Raw genomic sequence first — 16627 nt, 5'->3', positions numbered from 1 at the left:
AATACCCACCAGCATTTCTTGCCAGCAGTACCCGCCAGCAGTATCCGCCAGCAGTACCCATGAGTAGTACCAAGCCAGCAGTACCGGCCCTGGAGGACAACCAGTTAGCAGCCACCAGCCATGTCCACCGGGGGGACAGCAGCAGCCAGCGATACCTGCAGGAACCCAATTCAATCCACTTAAAATAAAACAGAAGGGGATCCATTCCCTTCTGTCTGGGCAGATCAGATTGGAGGGCCCATAGAGTAGAGGGGACTGTGTCCGTGTCTGCTCTGCATAAGCTGACACGGACCTGTCATCTGATCTACCTGCTCCGCTCATTGTAGCCCACGACCGGTTACCAAGTCGCTAAAGTGGCCCTCGCTCCTCAAAAGGTCTATATATACATGAACACACACTTTTTTTTATATTTTTGAGGTGGGGGGGAGGGGGTGGTAATCTTAGGTGAGTTCCCACACTTTTTTTCCCCAGGACCTGACCCCTGGACCTTAGTGATAACTTATTACAGAGAATCCTGTGGATCAGGCCAAATATATCACCTATATCACATTTGCATTAAATTCCAGAATTCAGACTGCATATGTGTTTATGCCTGCCAAGAGATGCACAGAATGTGTTTCTTTGTAAAATGTGAAATATATCATCATTACTTCTATACCAGCCATTCTGCAATGGCTATCTTTCAGCCTACTTTGATCTTGTCAGATTCCTCCAAGGTGAGGTTGTGATAACCTTAGGAGGTAATGGTGACCTCTAGCAGCATGGGAATTTAGCAATCCAGCCTACAAATCTAAGCAAATAAATGTGGGAGTGGGATTTCCAGCTGTGTCATTCGAGGAGGGGAAGTAAAGTTTACAGCTGGCAGACTACAACAGCACAACCTGATAAAGCACAGATCTCATTAACAAGTGCTCTGTGGGGTCCCAGCAGAGCCATGCAAGAAGAAACAAGGAGTTTGGCAACCTGCCAGATACTCGCCTAGGCTTAGTATAAACATTTTAATTTCATAAGTGCCTATAGCACAATAATCCCCCAGATTTCTGGATATTTTCAGCTGATACTACATGCACAAAACTTGAGCGCAAACACTGGGATCAGCACCGTGGAAGCTTGTAACAAGCTGGATCACAGGGAGTTATTTCCTGCCTGTCCTAACTATTCACAAGAAACAAACTTGGAGTTTCAGCTGTGACTTGTGCAGAGAAATCTGTAAGTATAGAAATGCATGAACGTATTTCTTAAGTCTTAATACCTGTTTCTATTTTACCATTGTACTTTGGTATTTATCCTGCGCAGTTTATACATTTTATGTAAGGGACTTAGCATAAAATTCACATGTAATGACATTCACTTTTTCTTTTCTACAATGTAGAATTAACAAACAAGGCTTTTTACACATTTAATCCTTTATTGTACAGTTTATCTAAATACTACTAGTATTTCATTAGCAGAAACTAGCAATATGTGTTGTTGTAACATACAGTATATGGTCTTAGGTTAATGCTTTTTGAAACATCTCAAACATCTTTCAAATACTGTTTTTAGATGTTTAAATATATATATATATATATATATATATATATATATATATTTGTATATGTATAGTTGTGTTTCCAAATATTAAATACATTTTCTAATTTTCTAATATAAAAATACATTTTTTTTAGAAAGTTTCTAAAAGCACAATAGTTCACTTTGTTTCTGTACAAACACATAACTGTTTCTGTACAAATACCTCTACATTTGGCATTGTGTTTTCAGATACTTGAAGCTCTTGCATTGTTCAGAAAGTTTCATATGTATACTGTTTTACTAGAAAAGGATTATGTTGCAGTAATATATGTTCCAAAGAGGTGTTGCAATAGAAAAGAGAATCTGCACATGCGGGCATACATTATAAAGAAATACCAGAAAATACTAAAATTAAATATTAACTTTCTACTGATTTATAGCCCCCAATCTTTTATTTGAACTTAGAACATCAGAGATGAGAGAAACCAACTTTATACAGAAGGATTAACAGATTGTTCTGATCTATAAAATACAAGTCTCTTGTTCTTATACTAACTAAACACAGTATGTTAGTTCAAATACGTCAAGGTCATTACCATACCAAGTTATCCATGATTTAGCATACTTTACAAGAAAACAAAGAAGGTACCTTTTTGTGCTAGATTAATTTTGATCCTTTTAAAATCTGTATACCTTTTTAAAAAAATTGGTCATCGGGGACCCCTAAAATGGTTTATCTTATCTTTATCCTTAGGGATGGCTATATCCGCCTGGGTTCGATTTGTGGAGGGTTTCTCAAATCCAGTTTTACATTTATGAAAACTCAAAATTAAAGTGTACAGTATGTCAAGTCAAAACCTTTTTTTCTAGATTTGAATAGAGTGGATTAGGAATCTCATTGGGTCCTATCTGCTATCTGGGGCTACGTTAGAGAGATTTACCCACACTTCCTATCCTGTTGACAATATTTTCACGAGATTGGAAGGAAGGGAAAATCTGTAGCCAGGTCACAGCAGAACAGGAAGTGAGGGTAAATCTCTCTCCAACTTAGTCTTGGATAGTAGTAAAAATGTGGCAGATGTTATAATTCTACCCCACGCTATCCATAACTAAAAGAAAAAAACAAAAAAAACTTTGGCTTGACATACACATTATTATTATTATACAGGATTTATATAGCGCAAACAGTTTGCGCAGCGCTTTAAAATGTGAGGAAAGACAATACAGTTACAATACAGTTCAAAACAGGAGGAACTAGAGGGCCCTGCTCATTAGAGATTACAATCTAGAAATAAACAGTAAATCCTATTGAAGTCTGTGGAGATGAATCTTGATACTAAGTTTTGGCCATTTTAAAAAGGGCGAAGAGTGCAAGAAGAAGGAGAGGGCCATTTTAACCACTTAAGGACCAAGCCTGTTTCTGACACGTGTTGCTTATGTAGCACCCTACAAGGTAGGTGCTAGGTGAAGTATAGTGGGCCTTGGCTGCTTAACAGCAGGACAATGATTTTCAGCTGGGATGTCATATCTCCCGGGTGTGGCTGTTGAGACTGGGGAGTCTCCCTACTGTGCTCCATGAGAAGACTCTCATTGGGCAGTGGAGGAAACCCAATCAATGGCATATTCAGGCTTGTATCTACCCCAAAAAGACAGATTGTGCACACAGGATTCTGGGAGTGGGTATAAGTTCGAGTGGAGTGCATGACGCAGTGTCTTTTGGTGGGAAGCAGAGTCCCAGGAGGGAGAGGACAGCTGTCTCTCCTCCTGTCAGAAGGATCGGGTATCCCAGGTGGCTTGCCTGAGGGGACAGAGAGAGAGCTGAGCTGAGCTGCAGAGAGAATCCGGTGTGCCGAGGATCAGCGGAGCTGAGGGGGTCCAGTTTCAGGAAAACATTCCCAGTTTGTGAGTACTGCAACTGCCCCTGGGGGTCTGCCTAGCTGAGAGGGGACCACTCTGGTGAAGGTCCAAGGGATCCAGGAACTAGCTAGCGGTAAAGGGGGTACCTAGTGAGAGGACCCTGAAGTGTAAAGGGGGTGCCTATTGAGAGGACCCTGAAGTGTAAAGGGGGTGCCTAGTGAGAGGACCCTAAAGTGTAGAGGGGTGCCTAGTGAGAGGACCCTAAAGTGTAAAGGGGGTGCCTAGTGAGAGGACCCTGAAGTGTAAAGGGGGTGCCAACGGTTGGGCCCTGAAGTGTTAAAGTGTACAGCGTGCAGTGTGCAGTGTACGGTGTTGAGAGTTGCAGCAGCAGAAGCAGTTACAGGAGCTACCTCAGTCAGAAAGGACTGGAGGGAGCTGTATGCAGGACTTTTGAGATAACCAGAGCGTCAGAAGTCAGTTCTGAGTACAGTCCAGGACTTTGAGCTAACCAGAATGTCAGAAGTCAAGTTTAAGTACAGTTCAGCAAGTCAGTGTGTTTCAAGCGCCAGCAAGCGTTGGTCGGCATCCAGTCGGCGTCAAGACAGTGCTGAAAGGCATTTTTCCACAAAGTGTCCCATTTGTACCTAATTGAGCCAGAGGAGTATCCCACTCATTCCCTTCTCCCATCCCCTATATCAAATAACCAAAACATACCAAAGATGACTGGTCATTGTCTCTAATCTCACACTTGTGTCACCGGTAACCATGGCAGACCCACATCAGGCCCAATGCCTGGAAAACCTTCTACACTTACACGTTAAAATCATTATTTTTTTGCTAGAAAATTACTTAGAACCTCCAAACATTATATATATGCCAACATGAACTGTGACATGTTTGTGAACATTTTATTTTATCTTTTCATGTGTCAACACTGAAGAAATGACACTTTGCTACAATGTAAAGTATTGAGTCTACAGCTTGTAGAACAATGTCAATTTGCTGTCCCCTCAAAATAACTCAACACACAGCCATTAATGTCTAAACCGCTGACAACAAAAGTGAGTACACCACTAAGTGAAAATTTCCAAATTGGGCCCAATTAGCCATTTTTCCTCCCCGGTGTCATGTGACTCGTTAGTGTTACAAGGTCTCAGGTGTAAATGGGGAGCAGGTGTGTTAAATTTGGTGTTATCGCTCTCACTCTCTCATACTGGTTACTGGAAGTTCAACATGGCACCTCATGGCAAGGTTGAAGGGGTGGGGGGTTGGTCTGTCAGTGCTCAGACCATACGCCGCACACTGCATCAAATTGGCTTGCATGGCTGTTGTCTGAGAAGGAAGCCTCTTCTAAAGATGATACACAAGAAAGCCCGCAAACAGTTTGCTGAGGACAAGCAGACTAAGGACATGGATTACTGGAACCAAACGGGACATACAGAAGCAAAGCATGATCCCCTTTCTTCGCAGACTGGGCCACAAGCCAGTATTCCAACATGATTACGACCTCAAAAACACCTCCAAGATGACCACTGCTTTGCTAAGGAAGCTGAGGGTAAAGGTAATGGACTGGCCAAGCATGTCTCCAGACCTAAACCCTATTGAGCATCTGTGGGGCATCCTAAAATGCAAGGTCTCTAACATCCACCAGCTCCATGATGTCCTCATGAAGGAGTGGAGGAGGACTCCAGTGTCAACCTGTGAAGCTCTGGTGAACTCCATGCCCAAGAGAGTTAAGACAGTGCTGGAAAATAATGGTGGCCACACAAAATATTGACACATTAGTCCCAATTTGGACAATTTTACTTAGGGGTGTACTCACTTTTGTTGCCAGCAGTTTAGACATTAATGGCTGTTTTGAGTTATTTTGAGGGGACAGCAAATTTACACTGTTATACAAGCTGTACACTCACTACTTTACATTGTAGCAATGTGTCATTTCTTCAGAAAAGTGAGGGATGTACTCACTTTTGCGAGATACTGTGTATATATATATATATATATGTATATATATATATATATATATATATAAAAGAAAGACTCTGGAGAATAAAATGGCAGTCGCTGCAATATTTTATGTCATACTGTGTTTGCACAGTGGTCTTTTAAACGCAATTTTTTTTTTAAAAATACACTTCCCTGAATTTAAAAAAATACAAGAAACCTTTTATTAGGTAGTTTGGGCTGAGACACTTGCATTTTTATCAAGCAAGGGATAATATGCCTGAATTGACAGTTGGAAGTAGTAGCCACAGGCCTAAAAGCTATAATAAAAACAACAACATACAACAAACATACAACTTGGCCAGTTCCAAAACAGGTTTTATAATATAGTTTGTGAGCTTCTTTTTTCTCAGTACCACATTACATTGTCACAAAAGGTCACTGCACTGGATCACTCCCCAGAGTAGTACAGTGTTAAAAAAAAAAAGAAAACAATGTAATAAAAAGTAAACAAATAAAACCTGTCAGTGTCCCTAAGGCTCCATTCACACCTGGGTGTTTTTGAGCGTTTTTCAGCTCCAAAAACGCTAAAAAAAACGTTCCAAAACTCCCAACAAGTAAAACCCCATTCATTTAAATGGCCCCTGTTCACATCTGAGCGTTTTAACGCCTGAAGCAAAACACCTGTAGCTGAAAAAAAGTACATGAGCTTCTTTTTGGGCTAATTACCAGCGTTTTTGATAGATGTCAATGCCTGCCTCTAAAAACGCCTGAAAATCGCGGTAAAAAACACGCGAAAACGCTACGCTCAAGTGCAGCCTAAACACCGGCACAACAGTTATATGATAACATTTTACTGCATTGGTGACACCATGTACAAAGGAAAAAAAAATGTGGAGCCCTTTTGTTTTTTCATTCCTTCATTCTTCATTTTTATTTCCAAATAATTGTGACAAACAATTACACCTTCAAAAAACTTGCCATGACTCTTACTAAATACCTTTAACTGTCTACTTTCCAAAAAGGGGTAATTTGGGAGTATTTGTACTGTCCTGGCATTTTTAGGCCTCAAGAAATGAAGGGTGTCAGTACATCAGAAAAAACCGAATATATCCGCTCTCAGTAAAAATTACAAATTAAAAAGTAGCCACTAAAAAAACTGTGATACCAGTCCAACAACAATTAATAAGTAAAAAAGCATGGCTAAGGTGCGCTAAAGTGCGCTAAATAAGATCCATGCAACACTTTCACCTGTTAGGATCATCCATATCTACTTGCCTGCTTGAGCTCATTTGACCATTATAACCAGTGGCGGCTGGTGCTCAAAATTTTTGGGGGGCGCAAACAAAAAAATTTAATAGCCATTGCTTTGCGGCAACAAACGCTGTTGTGACTTTGAGGTCACTAAAGTGTGAAAGGGGCCTTCAGTAATCAAGGTATAGTGTTCCCCCTTCAATGCAGAGTGACCAGCGTGCCCCCTTTCAATGCAGAGTGACCAGCGTGCCTCCATTCAATGCAGAATGACCAGCGTGCCCCCATTCAATGCAGAATGACCAGCGTGCCCACTTTCAATGCAGAATGACCAGCATGCCCCCTTTCAATGCAGGAGGACCAGCGTGCCCCCTTTCAATGCAGAGTGACCAGCGTGCCCCCTTTCAATGCAGAGAGATCAGTGTGCCCCCATTCAATGCAGAGAGATCAGTGTGCCCCCTTCAATGCAGAGAGATCAGTGTGCCCCCATTCAATGCAGAGAGATCAGTGTGCCCCCTTCAATACAGAGAGATCAGTGTGCCCCCTTTCAATGCAGAGAGATCAGTGTGCCCCCTTCAATGCAGAGAGATCAGTGTGCCCCCTTTCAATGCAGAGAGATCAGTGTGCCCTCATTCAATGTAGAGAGATCATCGTGCCCCTTTTCAATGCAGAGTGACCAGCGTAGCGTGTCCCCCCCCGGACCAGCACTTACCTGATGCAGCAGCGGCTTCTCCTCAGTCCCCCGGCGTCTCCTCGAGTCCTCCCGCCTCCTCCTCGGCCAATGGCATGGTTTTTGCCTTTTGGCCAATCAGGAAGCGGGTGTCGGACCCGCTTCCTGATTGGCCAGGAGGAGGATACGAGTGACAATAGCGAATTTTCATTCGCTATTGTCACACAATGCAAGCTGCGCTGCATGATTGAAAAACAAAAAATATATATAAACGCGTATGGATGTGACTGCAAATTATTAACACAAATATAAGTGTAAAACAGATCAGTAACACCAAATAAATATACTGTAAATATGTATACTAAATATATAAGTATATGCTGTATAGGTTAAAAGTCCAAAAAGTCCCAAGATCCGTGAAGAACAAATCCAAAATATGACACCAAAAAGTGCTGTATCCACCACCAGTAAGTGATTCTCCTTACCAGATAAATGGTAAAATTAAGCCTGTAATCTCCCGGATCAGATGACCAGTAAGGAGACAGCCCAAAAAAATCTCCTCTTGAACCACGGACACAGATGCTTGACAGGAAATTATATTGCAAAATATATCATTGTCGACACCTGGGGTCTGCCCTTAATGACCACCATGCATCGTCCCCAACATAAAAAGAGGATAAAAATACTCCATAGCGTAAAACCATATTGCTTAACATAATAAGCAGAGTATACCGTATTGCTTAACATAACAAGCAGAGTATAGCGCAGATTTAAAACAAACGAGCCACCGGCCGGTCAGCTCTTCCGCCCATCCTTACTTCCTGGAACGCGGGGAGGACGTCAGCAAAAAAACCCAGTATTTCAAACCCAACCATACACAATCCTATACCCGCAGTTGATCCAGAGGAACGCGAAAAAATCCCAGCAAAGCATGATACAATTTGCTACAGCAGGGGAAAAAAATTCCTTCCTTATCCCCCGAGAGGCAATCGGATATTCCCTGGATCAACTTTACCAAAAAAATGTTAGTACCCACTTATATGGACCCATTATGTATTTATACATGTTGATCATATCCCCCTTAATCTCCTCACTTATGTTTCTGCATTCTGCCAACAGGGATGCCAATTCCTACCCTTGAGTTACAAACAAGGTGCATCACTTATAAAATATAAAAAATTAGATTATCTGTCCAATTTACATAATCATAGTTGGTTCATATAGGAACGCTGAATAGTGGTGTTTGATAAGACGAAAGAGGAAAGGAGTATCCCAAGAGGAGCCATCACCATCACCTGTTCACAGTGCCTCCTACCCATCACTGTGGACCTCCGCCAAGGAAGGTCAATCAAGCCTGTTCGAAGTAATCCTGGGATGGTGTCACTGGACTGTGTCCCCGACACGATAATTCATTTTTTTTTTTTTATTCACTTACCTTGTTTTTAAAGAAAATATACTTACCTTACTTCCTCCCTCTGCGGCCATGGCCCTCACTTCCTGCTTGCGTTGACTCCTGGGAGCTAAATGTCATCGCTCCCAGGAATCAATGCGCCTGCACCAGCCCTGCTCGTCAGTTCCAGTGAAGGCGCGTCATTCCCTGCTAAACAGCTTCTGGGCATGCCCAGAAGCTGTGCAGGGATGACTCGCCTGCACCGGAACTGACGAGCAGGGCCGGTGCAGGGCATTCTGGGACCGAAGAGGACACCGAAGAGGACGCCCTGGCTTCAGCTACCCACACCTGAGATGGCAGCGCTGGACAAGAAATTTTCAAGGTAAGTATTTCTTCTAAAAGGTAAGTGCAACCTGGGACAGTTCATAGGCTATCCATTCTGAAATGCCCTGACTGTCCCGGGGGTTATTTTTATTTAAAAAACGTTGCTGAGGCCGGAACTCCGCTTTAAGAAAATATTCCTCCACTGCCCACAGTGTCTTTGCCAATCTCACCAGATGTAGAAGGATAAAAGGGGCATATTCTACCTTTGCCCCTAAAGTTTATTGTGACAGGACAGCATTCTGCACTTTTGAAAACTCAAAAATTATTTTGTGGAAGACAAGTGGTCGAATTTGGACTTTAAGTTTAAGGATTATATTTAGGTTTACATTACACTAGGTTAAGCTTAAAATATAATTAAATGCAGAACTTTTTTTTTAGTTTTGGATAAAGTGGAGATGGATTAGAGCACCCGTCAGTTTTTATTGCTGTCAGTTCCCCTGTTTACGGAATTCACCCTCTCTATTTGTCCTGTTTACCATTATCATTGAAAGTGAAAGTAAAAGAAATTCCCAAATTTTGAGTTGTCCCCAGAAAAGTAATAGAGGGAAAATTTTCCAATGGGGACACTAGTTCTGGTGAACTGAGTGTCCCTAAAGAATTCCCTTAATTTGCAGGGATTTCCTCAAACTTCCTGTTTGGCTATAGGACAGGAAGTGAAAGGAAATCTCCCCAATGGGACACAGATGGCGAAAAAAAAAATGTGACAGGGGTTATAACCCTCTATTACTCTATCCAAATTGGGAAAAAATGTTTTGCCTATAGTTCTACTTTAAAGGTTAGATTTAGGAGCTTTTAAATTCTTTACTTGTTAGACTTCTATGGCCATGGGCAAGGGACAGGTTAGATCACAATCAAGTCCCTATCCTGCCGACCCCGCAAGTACTTCTCCCCCTGCATCCTCGACTGGAGAACAGCGCAGAGAAGCGCTCCAACTGCAAAGCACAGGCAGAGGCATTCCCCACAGCACGCCCCTTTAATGTGCTGCTGCAGGGCAGGTATTACCTCAGCCACCAAGGATTTGCTAGAAGTAAGCTCGGGCTCACGTCCCACTGAGTGGCGTGTGCTGATTCCCACCGGCCCTCCTGACCAGTTCATTCAAGTGGGTGTGCCCGTGAGTGACATCATGTGCCGAGAGAGGAGGACCAGTGGGATCAGCACACCAGGACAGGTACCTGTGCCACAGCAGTTTTTCTGCGCAGCTCTACATCAGGAAAACACTTGTTGTACCCTCCTGATCCCTCTGTGTGGCCTCCTGACCCCCAGTACCATGTCCACCTGACCCCTCTGTGAGCCCTGATGACCCCCCAGTACCATGTCCTCCTGACTCCTCTGTGTGTCATCCCGACGCCCAAGTACCATGTCCTCCAAGCCCATCTGTGTGCCCTCCTGATCCCTAATACCATTTCCTCCTGACCCCTCTGTGTGGCCTTCTGACTCATCTGTGTGTCCTCCTAACCCCCCCCCCCCGGTATCATGTCCTCCTGAGACCTTTGTGTGCCCTGCTGACCCACAGTACCTTGTCCTCCTGAGACCTCTGTGTGCCCTCCTGACCCTCCAATACTTTGCTCTCCTCACCCCCCAGTTCCACACCCTCCAGGACCCTCCTGCACTCTGTCCTCCAAACTCCTCTGTACTGGGCTCTTCTGACCCCCCCCCTCGTACCAGGCCCTTCTGACCCCACTGTACTGTGCCTTCTTGACCTCCTGTTCTTTGCCCTACTAACTCCTGTTTTGCTCACCCTCTCATCTGCCCTACTGATTACTATACACTTCTCTACATACTACTGACTAGGGATCGACCGATTATCGGCAACACCGATATATCGGAATCGGCCTCTGAGGTTACCGATATTGCCGATATTTCGGGAAAATTCTGTACCAGAGTGATGCTTGCAGCTAGAGGAATCACCCCGGTACCGGCGTCTATAGCCGATGGTCAGCTGTCTTGTAATGACAACCGATGCGGCTGAGAAGCCATTCAGTTGTCATTACAAGGAGTGGGAGGGGACCTTCTGCGAGAGACCTGGGCATCCTGCCTGCACGGCCGCCGAACAGAAGACCCGATCAAAGCCACATTTGGCTCTGATCGGGTCTCCATGTAAAATATACGGAAGTGATGTCATGACATCACTTCCAGGTACTCGGTGCCAAATTAAAAAAAAATTACAGCATTTGAAACAGCCAAAAATTGGCGTTTTGAATGCTTTTAAGTACAGAGGAGGGGTTTGGGGTCTTTTAGACCCCAGATCCCTCCACAACAGTACCTGTGAAAGAAAAATATCGGTCAATATAGGCCGATACCGATATCCGATGACCAAAATATCAGTATCGGTATCGGCATTAAACAAAAAAAAATATCGGTCAATCACTACTTCTGACCTCTATACTCTGCCCAACCTACTACTGTCCTCTGTACTCTGCCCTACCTACTACTGACCTCTGTACTCTGCCCTACCTACATCTGATCTCTGAACACTATTCTACCTACTACTAATCTCTGTACACTGCTCTTCATACTACTGACCTCTGTACTCTGCCTAACCTACTACTGACCTCTGTACTCTGCTCTACATACTACTAACCTCTGTACACTGCCCTACCTACTGCTGACCTCTGTACACTGCCCTACCTACTACTGACCTCTGTACACTGCCCTACCTACTACTGACTTCTAGGGGCTTGCCAGTTAAAAAAAAAAAAAAGCCCACAGCACCCAAGTTATCTTTGCTGTTGTCTATGTTGTCATGGTAGAGCTCCACCTCTGTTCATTACAGTTATTTAAGTCATTTGGCTGTTTCTCCCTTTCCCAATTCTGGCTTTAAAGTATTTATTTTTTATACTGTATTTAATGACCCCTTTTGACACGTCAAAATAAATACAAGACTACCAATGACAATATAACTCATTTGTTTTTGTTACAAGATTGTAGGCATAATGTTATTTGCTGACTCTGCAATGTTAAATGAGTTCTTTGAATGTCCAACAAAATGTGATAATATTTTAGTTGCTGGTAATATAAAAATTGCTATTAGACATTTTCTGCCCTATTCATTAAAGAGTTACTAATTATTAAGTACAGGGCCGGTGCTACCTATAGGAAAGGTAGGCACTGGCCTAGAGCGCCTGCAGGGGTGGACTGGCAGGGCTTTGTGCTAGGCATCCCACTACTACTGTGTTCTGCTGAGCTGTGAGCGCGGCCACACAAATTGCCATACATGACAGGCAGCATAGTGTGTAGCCGGTCATCTCCCTCTCTTGACACACTGTAAAGCCCGTGTCCCCTGGCCCGTCCTGCCCCGCCCCACACAGGCTCACAGTACAGGCAGCAAGAGTACTGCACAGCCACCTTGGACCTCCGTCTCCCCCAGTACATCTAAGGAGTGGGACAGTGCATGATTCCTGGCCACTCCTCAGCTTCTGCATAGCTGCCAAGGAGTGCCCATGCAAGGCAGTCACATTTGGGTGGGCTTAAATCCTCTGGGTCCACCCCCAGTGTGCACCGCTGCCTGACCTGGTATACACCAAGAAATAAGATGGAGAATGATAATACCACTGCCACAGGTGTGTTGGATTGAGGGGGAGTGGTGAATGGAGACATAAGTGTGCTGAATGAGGGGGTAATTGGAGCCATATGAGTACAGGATTTGGATGGGGGGAAGGGGGGAGGGGGGATTGAAGGCATAGGTGCAAAGTTGTGCTGAATGGGGGTGATTGAAGGCATAACCTGTCTATATACTACTCTAGCCTGTCCGTAGACTACCCTAGCTTGTCTGTATACTATCCTAGCCTGCCTGTATACTACCTAGCTCTTCTGTGTATACTACCCTAGCCTGTCTATATACTACCTAGCTTGTCTGTATACTACCCCAACCTGTCTGTATTCTACCCTAGCCTGCCTGTATACTACCTAGCTTGTCTGTATACTACCAAAACCTGTCTGTATACTACCCTAGCTTGTCTGTATACTATCCTAATTTAATTAAATATAAAGGAAAACTCTTGCGCTAATAATTATGAGTACGCCACAGTGAAAAAAAAGTGTACTCCAATAAATGGTGCTCAAATATTATAAACACACATATACAGTGCTGCGGCTTTAAACCAGATCAACAATTAATTAAAGTGAAATTATATTCCAACTAGCCACGCATTAACCCAAAACAAACATATTAAAATATAAATGAATCAGTGTCATAAACATATAACTATGTATAAATCAACATAAGTCCAAAAACGTGCACTGCAATAAATCAATTAATTAGTGCAAAAAAGCCCACAGTGTGATTAGGGAATAAGGTGATCTTTGGTGTTAAAATCCCGTGCTGAGTAATGGGTCACCGCTAAATCCACCAACGTTGTGAATCCACACCCTTCAGCTAGGCAACTCACCCCATACTAATGCCCACCATCTTCATGGTTAGGGCCCAATGCGCATAATAAATGAATGGAGCAAAATCAAAGAATCCTCCTCAGACTGCTCCTGCGTGTCACCTCTTCCTCTCTCAGATGTATATGTAAGGAGAAAAAGAGTCCACTAGTGCAATACAGTTTGGCCTTTTATTAATTAAAATCAAGCCCAATATAATTACACTCACATAGGATAAAACAATATTAGCGCATATAGTTATCTAGATGGTCCGAGGTATTCCTTCAATCCTTACCACCTCCAGGATGGTGCAACGGACCTTCGGAAAGTACCTCCGCTCACCCGATCGCTATCTTCCGGTATGCCGTGTAGCCGCGCCCTGACACGTGTTTCGTCACATCCGACTTTGTCAAAGGGGTTTGCATTAACAAAGTATCTTTAAGAACTTTTTTTTTGAATAAGGCAGTACAACTTTTTCATTTACCAGTTTTTACTTATACTAGTTTTTGAAAAATGTGTGTCAGATTTTCTTTTATTATTACTTGCTGACCTATGTAGCTTCATTTTTGCTATTAACTAACATACCATATTTTCAAGTATGGGTCTAGCTACTCTGATATTTCCCTATTACAATGTATTTTAGAAGAGTAAACAATGTAGTCATTTAAGAGGAGAAAATGGAAGGTTGTAAAACACAGAATTATTATTATTATTATTATTATATAGGATTTATATAGCGCCGACAGTTTACGGAGCGCTTTACAACTTGAGGGTAGACAGTACAAATACAATACATTTTAATGCAGTAGGAATCAGAGGGCCCTTCTCATTAGAGCTTACAATTTAAGAGATAATTTGTTTTGTCTGCCCTCGCTGTTATTGTCAAACCCAGAGCATTGGCTCAAAGAGCTCTGGATTCTGGCTTGGAATATAGGAAATTAAAGCCGTGTGATCTCTTTGATTTTAAATAACTGCTACAGCCAGCTGACTAGAGCAATTATGGCTATGTACTGAGCACCAAGAGGATATTCACACTTGATTTGCCATGGCAGTTGTATAATTTTAACACGATTTTATGGTAACTTTTCAACATGCAAGAAAGTCCATTTTGCTTTGGGAAAAGTAAAATTGGTGTATTTGTTTAAATTGAAAATCTATACACTGGAAATCTTGAAAAAAAAAAAACACTATGTCAAAGGTCCATTAAATTGGTTAAAAGTGTTTTACTATCTTTTCTCCACACACAGCAATCATGGTCCAGGTAGGGGAGCATCCAAATGACACCACTGCCACACACAAACACATACACAAGGGTAATATAATCCCTGACAATGTATTTGCTGCTTTCTTGTTCATTGCTGTTTCATTTATGTTATATTCACTTTGGGATTTTCCTCTCGACAACACTAAGTGATTCGGAAGTGATTTCAAGAGCAGTATTGCCATATGATGCCTGTCTTTTTTGATTACATACAGCTTCCTAGTGAGAGACAAAACAGTTGGAAAGTCCTACCTAATGCTCTAATGCAAACACCATATCAAATGATACATTCAATAGGATTTTTAAAGGTAAAAGGTATGGTAAAAGAGACGAGATGGTTGTGAAATATTGCACACATATTATACCTGAGGCATAATTATTTGGCATGCACTGCTTGACAAGATACATTGATTCTTTCCATAATTGTTAGATCTTAAGACTTTATTGGAGGACAGCAATTTTATTTATGGGTAATTAAATAACCCATCAAGTGTACATAGGCTACAATGTATGAAGTTACAATTTAAATCACTTTACTATGTAAATGAATGTTGCTTCTTCACTAAAACATTGCCTACTGAAACTATACAGCCTACAGTACCTCCTTCTTCCCCAGAGGGCAGGCCCATCATGGTAAATACCAACTATCATGGATAGTTATAGCACTGATTTTTAGCATAGCACTAAATCACAAGGATACAATGGTACATCGTGACGTTTTTTAAGCAGGAGAAAACATTTTGAATAGTATTAAGACTTTTTTGGCAAAGTGACACACAGCTTTTTACTGTGGAAATTCCTGGCTGTATGCTAAAACTCTTTAATTTAAATGCAGTAGCATCTCTATGTTCTGTTTCTCATAACTAAGGCTTTTTTAGGTGGGAACGCAGTTCCAACACCTCCAGCACTGAATGTATATTATGCCTAGGGGTCCTGACACGTGCTGGTGGGTCTATTGATGCTGGCTGCTGGGGGCTGTATTGTCGCTGGGAGGAACTATTGTTGCGGAGGAGGTCTATTGCTGCTGGTGGGGGAGTTCTTATGTTTCTAGGGGGTCAATTGTTGATGGGAGAGATCTACTGTTGAGGAGGGCCTATTGTTGCTGGTTGCTGGAGAGTCTATTGGTGCTGAATACTGGGAGATCTATTGTTGCTGGGGTGGATTTATTGTTGCTTGGGGTATTTTGTTGTTGGGAGAATCTATTGTTGCTTGGGGATCTAATGCTGCTGGGGAAATCTAAAGTTGCAGGGTGTGATCTATTATTGCTGGGGAGATCTATTGTGGCTCAGGGGGTCTATTGTTGCTCGGGGGGGTCTATTGTTGCTGGCTGCAGGGAGCTAATTTTACTGCCTTTCATTAGCAAATTCCATACAAGCTACTTAGCACCAAGCTTTGATTCTTAGCTCTGTATTCTGTAGGCATGGGTTGGAATCAAGGGACTGTGCTCAGAGGTGGGTAGGGGGTGACTCAGAAAGGGGGAGTATCTGCACCTATTCTCTGATAAACTATATTCAAACAATAAGTCCTATTGGCGCAATGGGCTGATTTACCAAAGGCAAAAAAAAGCCCATCACCTTGTAAGGAAATTATCACCAGAGCTTAGTCAGCAGAACACAGAATTTGATAAACATGGATTTAAGCAGAGCTTTACCCCATTCACCAAACTCTTGGGTAAATTCCCTTGCAAAATGAACAGGCTACTTGGCTTTAGTAAATCAACCCCAATGTGGTGACTAGTGATTGCATATTGATCACTCCTTTTCCTAAAAAGTAAGTGCACTTTAAAACAAAATGGGGCAATTTCCTAAGCATCTCAAGTCTATAGGAACCTACTGTGCTGGTCTTTTGTGTAAAATTTTCAAAAAATTCATTTTTTAATATTATCAATATCTGATTACCAGTGTTAATGGTTAGGAAATATCCACTTAATATTAATCACAATTGCATCCCTTAAAAAATCTTATTTTATTGTTTCATTTATTTCATTTTTACC

At 42.4% G+C, this 16627-nt stretch overlaps 1 protein-coding gene across 3 annotated transcripts in view; it reads left to right on the top strand.

Moving 5' to 3' along the window:
- Window positions 1–1082: 1082 nt before the first annotated feature.
- FREM1 (FRAS1 related extracellular matrix 1) overlaps window positions 1083–16627 on the top strand; it is a 226311-nt gene continuing 210766 nt past the window's right edge. For all 3 annotated transcript variants that reach the window (XR_014225512.1, XM_082264047.1, XM_082264046.1), the window contains exon 1: window positions 1083–1209. The gene's annotated coding sequence lies outside the window, so the exon portion shown is untranslated. The remainder of the gene's footprint in view (window positions 1210–16627) is intronic.

The sequence above is a fragment of the Pelophylax lessonae genome (assembly GCF_965119305.1).
Source record: "Pelophylax lessonae genome assembly, chromosome: 1".
In the NCBI taxonomy this organism is placed as follows: Eukaryota; Metazoa; Chordata; class Amphibia; order Anura; family Ranidae; genus Pelophylax; species Pelophylax lessonae.
This window is presented reverse-complemented; position numbering and strand designations above follow the sequence as displayed.